The following is a 7,250-nucleotide window of genomic DNA, read 5'->3' as shown; positions in this document are numbered from 1 at the left end:
TCTTGTTGACTCAAAATGACACATCGTAATTAGTGTTTTGGTGTTGCAGAAATTGTGGCAGCCTTCTTGTGCAGCGGGGGGATTCAACTCAAAGGCTAGAGTTCTTGCTCTACATGCAAGAAATAGCGGGTTTGATACCCGTATTGTGGAAATGATATGTTATGGCTTTTTTTCCCAACAAAAGCGATCTCTGACATCGTACCGTATACTTTGATTCATTGCATGCTAATAATGTTTACTAAAAATACAGGTGTGGTCAAAACTAGTGTATTTTTACATCACCACACTTCAAGTGGACAGACAATCTTGTCTTTTCAGACAATCCAATTACAAAAGCAACACACACCTGCCATGACCCTGAATCGACCCTGCTGCGGCCACAACAAAGAGTAGGAACCACTATACAATTACGGCTGTGAGCTATGCTTTTCTGGGCAAGAACCATAAACTCAGACTTGGAGGTGCAGATTGCTCATTCCAGCTGGTTCTTTTTCGTCTGCGAGCAAAGCTTGAATTTCATGTGGGTGTTGTCCTGGCGGGAGAAACATTTTAGCTTGTGTCGGCACGGCTACCGTGACAAAAGCCCATTTTCCTTTCCAGTAAATGTGCATCAGCTGAACACTTTGCAGACCTAATGCTGTGAACATTTGCGCGAACTCAAGGTCTGGTCCTCCATCCTTTTTGTGTCTGATTGTAACATGATATGCATCAGGATTCTGTATGTCACCTCCCAACTGTACTTGTCTGGTCTTAATATGTAATTGGCTGTGTTGTCGTGATCGATGTTGATGAAATCAAGAGAACAAAGTCACCCCTTTACAAACTATTTGCCAACTCACAATGTAAACGGCAATTGTGCTGAAAACTGGGATTGAACCAGGGACCATTAGATAGTCAGTCCAACGCTCTCCCAACTGAGCAATTTCAGCTGCAAAGGGGTTTCTCTGCTTTTTCAGTCTGGGCTAAAAGTGGGGGTAGGGTGAAGCTGTGTCTGTGCCACGCACTACGTTGCTGTGTACCTGGTCCAGTGTGTTCTCATTTTGGGTTGGAATGTCCCCATGCTGGTAAAGGGTGGGGATTACAGTCCGTTGATGAGGATAAGCGGTACAGTGGAGTTCACTGGTTGAAGTCGCCAGGTACCATCAAAATGGTAATGGGCCACGAGGGTGTTCTGAATTCCCCTTTGGCAGAATTGGCTAAATGGCCGTACAAAAAGCACCATACTTGGAGCCTGTGGTCAATGTCAACAGTTGGGCTAATTCAGTTCCGTTGAGACGGTGATTATGTACCAAGTCAGTTACATATGTCAGTCAGGATTTGGTCGAGGTTGTTGTGTGGTTTTGGCATGGATAAGGCTATGTATCTAAATTTAGGAGGAGTCCATGGTCTGTAAACATACTGAAGTACTCCCCCTGCTGTTGCGGAACTTGCGGGACCTTGCAAATTTCCCCACTGAGGGACGAATAAAGGCATATCTTATCTTCTACCATAGGGTAGGCTTTTGGCAAGAAGTAGGATTCTTAATCCTACTTCTTGCCATTCTTAATGCTTTCCCAAGTTCCAACATTCCCTTGGGAGCGAGTTTGATAACCTCGGGGTGGGGACATGATGTGCCAACGGGGTTGGGAGGATTCTAGAATTTTGGTTTGAGTGTGTCATTTAATTGAGTCGAGTCAAATGTTCCCCAAGAGAGGGTGGACATGGGTGTCTGTTCAGAGGCAGTTGCAGAGTGATCATAAATCCTAAATTCATCATCATAAATTTGAAATGTCGGGTACAAAGATGTGGCCTGAGTCGGAGTTTGTAGAACTACTGATGACTGAAAGTCTCGCTCCTTCTGTTCCCTGAGAAACAAGGTTGTCTGTGGAATTGATCAAACATCAAGGTGGCCACATCGATAAAAAAGAAAAACAAAAAATTATATCTGCAGCTGAGAAAGGCCTGTTTGGCTCAGTCGGTAGGGCATGAGAGTCTTACTCTCAGGGTCTTGGGTTCGAGCCCCACATTGGGCAGTTCAGCTCTTTTGTTGATACATCTGAAAGATGTCTTTCCTGTGGAAAATTGTTCAAAATGCAGAAAACATTTTATTCGAAATACAAAAAAACAAACCCCCTTCTTGTATGACCACAATTCCTAACTTGGTTGGCTGTGAAATTAACTAGGGACCTTTTGCGTGTTCGGCAAACGTGACAACCACGACACTATGGAAACCTGAAGGAAGGGGTTTTTAAGGGGACAGGCGAAGTCACAAAGCAGTTGCCAAACAATGAAACACGACGATGTGTCCAAAGTGGGGGCAGATTGACAATTGTCCAAATTGGCAAATATTTCTCAATTTTTTATCAATAAAGTAAATTTGATTAGAGATCAGATGATAGATGTTGACGGTTGACTGTCAGATTCTATTGTAAAGATCAAGACAATGTAGGATAAACTGCGTAGTTTTCAATTTAAGAGGGTAAGTGTAGATGAGGTAGGAAAACTGTTGCATTCCATTAAAAGCGATGAGCCATGTGGTATTTATAATTTGGTTGGGAGGTTACTGAGGGCGGCAGCAAAGTTGATTCAGGAGCCAATATGCCATATCTTCAATTTAATTATTGAGAATTAGTGTCACTGTTCATTCGTGGTTCCCAATTGGCAAACTGTGTGTCAATGCGCCCTACAAAGACAATACCCTTGTGTATTTGGACATTTGCAGGTTTAAGAAATCAGACCACTTTAGCCAAATATCTTCTGGACAAAAGAGTGGTCAGACAAGACTAAGTTTGAGCCAGTCAACTGAACATTAGACTTTTGATCTGAGTGTCCGGGATTCAAGTCCCTGTTCAGCTGACCAGTGATAGGGTCTGAGGTCCACTTGCAAACGCCTCCTTTTTGCCCACAAAATACAAGGGCAACAGGACAATCCCTTGGTACTTCATGGAAACGATGTGAGGTGCCTGGCTTTTAACTAGAAGTGGAAAGACTTGTGTAGCCCCTCACACAAACCATGTGTCTTCCTCCCATGCACATGTTGCCAGCTGATCCTTGACATCAGCAAAATTTTGGTTCTAGGACAATGGGGTCACCTGCCCCCATTGGTCTCTTCCAAGCAGTCACAGTGGCCGAGAGGTTAAGGCGTTGGCCTTGAAATCCATTGGGGTTTCCCCGCACAGGTTCGAATCCTGTCTGTGACGCTTTGGTTGGGCATTTGTTGCTGCCTTGTGGTGGAATACTTTTGGTTATGAGGGCCGGGGTTTTGTCCTTTCACGGTCCGCATTCTCTCCACTGGTGGTCTAAATTTTGGGTAGAGGATAATGAGGTCCACTGTCCCCATTGATCTGCTTCTTGCAGTCTCGGTGGCCGAGAGGTTTGTTGCCATTCTGCTTTTGACATGCTGTTTTCAGCGGCCTTGTCGAGGGTGTTTCACAGGTGGGTGGTGTGATGTTGGATATGGGCGTTATTAGCACCACACGCTGACCAACTGAGCTAACCGGGATAGCGGCAGAGAACTGCCGACAACGTGCAGTTTTGGGGGCACTCGAGGTGCCAAGACTTCATTGACGGTGGCGATTCATGGCAATCCATGGGAAGTCATCAGACCAAAAACATGTCAGGGAATCCATGAAATCCTTTTCAGTCATGGTGTAAGGACGCCTGTTACAATAGAGATCTAGGTGAAATTGCCTTTACTGGAAAAAGCAGAGAGCCACCTTCGCAGCTGAAATAGCTCAGTTGGGAGAGCGTTAGACTGAAGATCTAAAGGTCCCTGGTTCAATCCCGGGTTTCAGCACAGTCCCTCATTTCGTCCTTCTTCTTGAAGGGCTCAGCTGTGTTGTACAATCTGACAGTCCTTTGCTGCCACATCATTCCAGTCGAGGACAATGGACATGACCAGGAAAATGCCAGCTGTGTGATTTCAAGCAGTGCCTTCTGAGAGAAAAGAGTCTTAATCTGGTGCTTAAGACCAATCATCCACACAACCTAAAATGATGCCCTGATCAGGAAAAAACTGTGCCCTTGTGAGGTTCGCTGACAATGGAGGACACTCAAAAGGAGCCGGACAAAGCAACACACTCCTCAGCCTCCCTGGGAAAGTCTATTCCAGGGTGCTGGAGAGAAGGGTGCAACTGTTGGTCGAACCTCTGCTACAAGAGGTCCAATGTGGTTTTCCTCCTGGTCGCAGTGAGGACAGTGAAACCACATACCCAGTGGCATGCCGCTCCACTCTGAATATGCAGTTAACGCCCCTCTCTTTTTATTCTCTTTCAGGGGTCCCCTACTACATGGTCGTGCAACACTGGGGGGAGGCAGTTGTACAAGCTGTGTTTATTTGTCTATGTGTGTGTATGTGAGAGTAATTACTTTAATTGTTTTTCCGAGTTCTTTTCTTGACACATTCTTGCAGGATTAACGTGAACATCTGCAGGGTCGCTGTTGGCGCTTTCAGGCACCTCCAGGACCTGGGGCTCGCTGGGGGTCTCTGATCAGGGTCACGGGAACATTTCTTCTTCAGCACATTCAAACACTTTCTATTGTCTAAGCGAATGGATATAAGGGTGATAACTGACGCTATGCTTGTTCCGTCTACATTTTATTCGAACATGCGTGCAACCGGTCCTTTAGCTTGTCATGCCAGAAGTGCCCTCCCCCCGACGAGCGCCCTCTGGCATCGCTTCTCGGCCTTTTGGCTAAGATCAAGTGTAGTATCTGTTCTTATCAGTTTAATATCTGATACGTCCCGCAACAGGGGACTAAATATTAAATTGCTTTTTGGAACAGGGAGCTGCGATTGGGGCTTGCGCCATCCGCTCCACGCATTGACCTGTTATTGCAGCGCTTCCAGGAACGGTGCACTTCTTCTTGTGTAAACAGCAACAGCAGGGTGCATCTTGTGGATGGTGCTGAAAGAAATGCACAGAACATGCTCACGTTTGGTGCCCCCTGAGCAGTAGTTCTGCAGAGGAAATGGCTCGTGGTAGTGGGGCACTGTGTCTGCGCACTCCGTGGACCCCACTTCCCTCGCAGCAGCCGGTCTCCAGAGGGTGTCAGCCACTTTTTGTCAGCCTTGCCTCCTGCAGTCTCCCACCGGCTCCTGATTCTCAGGTTTCGTGCGTGCTTCCCGGGGCCCTGTGAGTGTCGCATTGATCAACTGCTGGATGTAATCTGACACAATGATCTTGTCTGGTGGAGGCCTTCCAAGTTTCCTCCACAAACCAGTGGCATAAGGGGCTTTTCCGTCTTCCGTTTGGCTTCTCAGGGTCGGGTTTGGTGGCCCTTTGTGTGTTGGATATGACAAAAAAAGAAAAAAAAACCCACGTGGGATAGCCACAGGCGGTCAGAGCCTGTAACTTGTGCGTCTGCCCCCTCGGTGAGTGAGTGACCCGGTATTTTCTGCTCTCTTGTTTGCGCTTCTGACAGCTTCTGGCTCGGGTTCCAGTGGGCGAAGGGACTCAAAGTGCAGGAGCTGGCCTGTGCGGGTAGGTTTACCATGAACCACAATGTTGTGGCTTCCATCTTGGGTGTCGCTGCTTGCCTTCCTTGGACATAAAGATCTGAAGCAGTTGCCTCTGCGGCTGGGAAGGCCGCTGAGAGCAACAACAGCAATTTGAGCCGCTTCCGCTTAAGTTGGACGGTTGTTTCTGACGGCCACCTCGTCCACTGTGGCCAGTGGTTCCGGTGTGCTGGTAAAGTGGAGGTGCTTGGCCGACGCCCCTTTCTCCGCCTGGTTGCCGTTTTACATTGAGGTTTCCTGACTGAGAGCAGATCGGCCTCTCGGCTGGTTGGTTGGTTGGTTGGTTGTCTCCTGCGGACGGGCAGACCTTTCCAGCAAGCGTTGGTAGTGCTGGGCTGGTTGTTTCTTGCTCGAGTCCGGCTGCACTCGCAAGCCAAGGAGCTCGGCACGGCGCTGCACCTGCCTCTTGTTTTAAACACGGGATCAGGGGAGAGCGCGAACGCAGTCCCCCACTATCACAAATTATGCAGTCGAGATTCCCACATTTGGGGAATTCGCAGAGGTCAGCTCAACCCAGGTGCAATGGCTGAGCCTCGCCCTGAGTGAACCACCTTCTTGATCATGGTATCTCCCCTGCCAGGTAAGTATGAATTGGACCGGTCTCGCCCGGACGAGTCTCTCGCACATGCTAAGTGGTGGTCTCATCAGGTCGCCCGCAACAAGCCCAGCCACTGGACCTGTGTCCAAATTCAGAGAATGTACTCTGGTTGTCTCAAGGAGTCGGTCTGTGTGGCACTCGTGTGACTTCATTCTGAGCAAAGGCAGCGGCAGCAAGTGGCTTAGTGCAGTTGCTGCAGACGTTCAATTGGGAGACTGGAGTACTGACTCCACGTGCCTAGTCACACCATGTAACATGAGAGGCCAATATGTTAAACGTGTAGACGTGCGAGGTCGTCATGGGTCAGTGGGTTGTCAGGTTCAAACTCCTGTGACACTTGTAAAAAACACTTAAATGCAGAAATACAGAAGAGACAGACAACAATATTCAAAGTTACTCGCAGCGAGGACAGTGAAACCACATACCCAGTGGCATGCCGCTCCACTCTGAATATGCAGTTCACGCCCCTTCCTTTTTATTCTCTTTCAGGGGTCCCCTACTACATGGTCGTGCAACACTGGGGGGAGGCAGTTGTACAAACTGTGTTTATTTGTCTATGTGTGTGTATGTGAGAGTAATTACTTTAATTGTCTTTCCGAGTTCTTTTCTTGACACATTCTTGCAGGATTAACGTGAACATCTGCAGGGTCGCTGTTGGCGCTTCCAGGCACCTCCAGGACCTGGGGCTTGCTGGGGCTCTCTGATCAGGGTCACGGGAACATTTCTTCTTCAGCACATTCAAACACTTTCTATTGTCTAAGCGAATGGATATAAGGGTGATAATTGACGCTATGTTTGTTCTGTCTACATTTTATTCGAACATGCGTGCAACCGGTCCTTTAGCTTGTCATGCCAGAAGTGCCCTCCTCCCCTACGAGCGCCCATTGGCATCGCTTCTCGGCCTTTTGGCTAAGACTGCGGTTGCCTCCTTTAGGTGGAGAATTGTATGCTTCAGGTGCATAGAATTCTGCCAACATTGGGGAGGAAATTTTCTACACTTTTGTGCAGTGCAAGGTGTTTTATTTAAAAACTCTCATTGAGCAGGAAAATTTCATCTGGTGGTGCCTCCACTATGTCGGCCAGCTATGCTGGTATGCGGAGGCACCACAGTGTGCGTTTCACATATAAGGAAATGGAGGGTGAGTCACTGGGACT

The 7,250-nt window shown here is 47.9% G+C and overlaps 5 non-coding genes across 5 annotated transcripts; 3 read left to right on the top strand and 2 right to left on the bottom strand.

Annotated features, from left to right (window-relative positions):
- Nucleotides 1-856: 856 nt before the first annotated feature.
- Nucleotides 857-929, bottom strand: trnav-gac (transfer RNA valine (anticodon GAC)). Its single transcript has one exon. It is a non-coding gene; the product is annotated as a tRNA-Val (tRNA).
- A 2,168-nt stretch (nucleotides 930-3,097) lies between these two features.
- On the top strand, nucleotides 3,098-3,179 carry trnas-uga (transfer RNA serine (anticodon UGA)). The gene has a single exon. It is a non-coding gene; the product is annotated as a tRNA-Ser (tRNA).
- Nucleotides 3,180-3,702: 523 nt separating this feature from the next.
- trnaf-gaa (transfer RNA phenylalanine (anticodon GAA)) lies at nucleotides 3,703-3,775 on the top strand. The gene has a single exon. It is a non-coding gene; the product is annotated as a tRNA-Phe (tRNA).
- An 878-nt stretch (nucleotides 3,776-4,653) lies between these two features.
- Nucleotides 4,654-4,844, top strand: LOC144897000 (U2 spliceosomal RNA). The gene has a single exon (XR_013626581.1). It is a non-coding gene; the product is annotated as a U2 spliceosomal RNA (small nuclear RNA).
- A 1,077-nt stretch (nucleotides 4,845-5,921) lies between these two features.
- LOC144896947 (U1 spliceosomal RNA) lies at nucleotides 5,922-6,085 on the bottom strand. The gene has a single exon (XR_013626529.1). It is a non-coding gene; the product is annotated as a U1 spliceosomal RNA (small nuclear RNA).
- Nucleotides 6,086-7,250: the final 1,165 nt, after the last annotated feature.

The sequence above is a fragment of the Doryrhamphus excisus genome, unplaced genomic scaffold, assembly GCF_037039965.1.
Source record: "Doryrhamphus excisus strain RoL-2023G ecotype Guam unplaced genomic scaffold, RoL_Dexc_Guam_v1.1 HiC_scaffold_24, whole genome shotgun sequence".
Taxonomy (NCBI): Eukaryota; Metazoa; Chordata; class Actinopteri; order Syngnathiformes; family Syngnathidae; genus Doryrhamphus; species Doryrhamphus excisus.
This window is presented reverse-complemented; position numbering and strand designations above follow the sequence as displayed.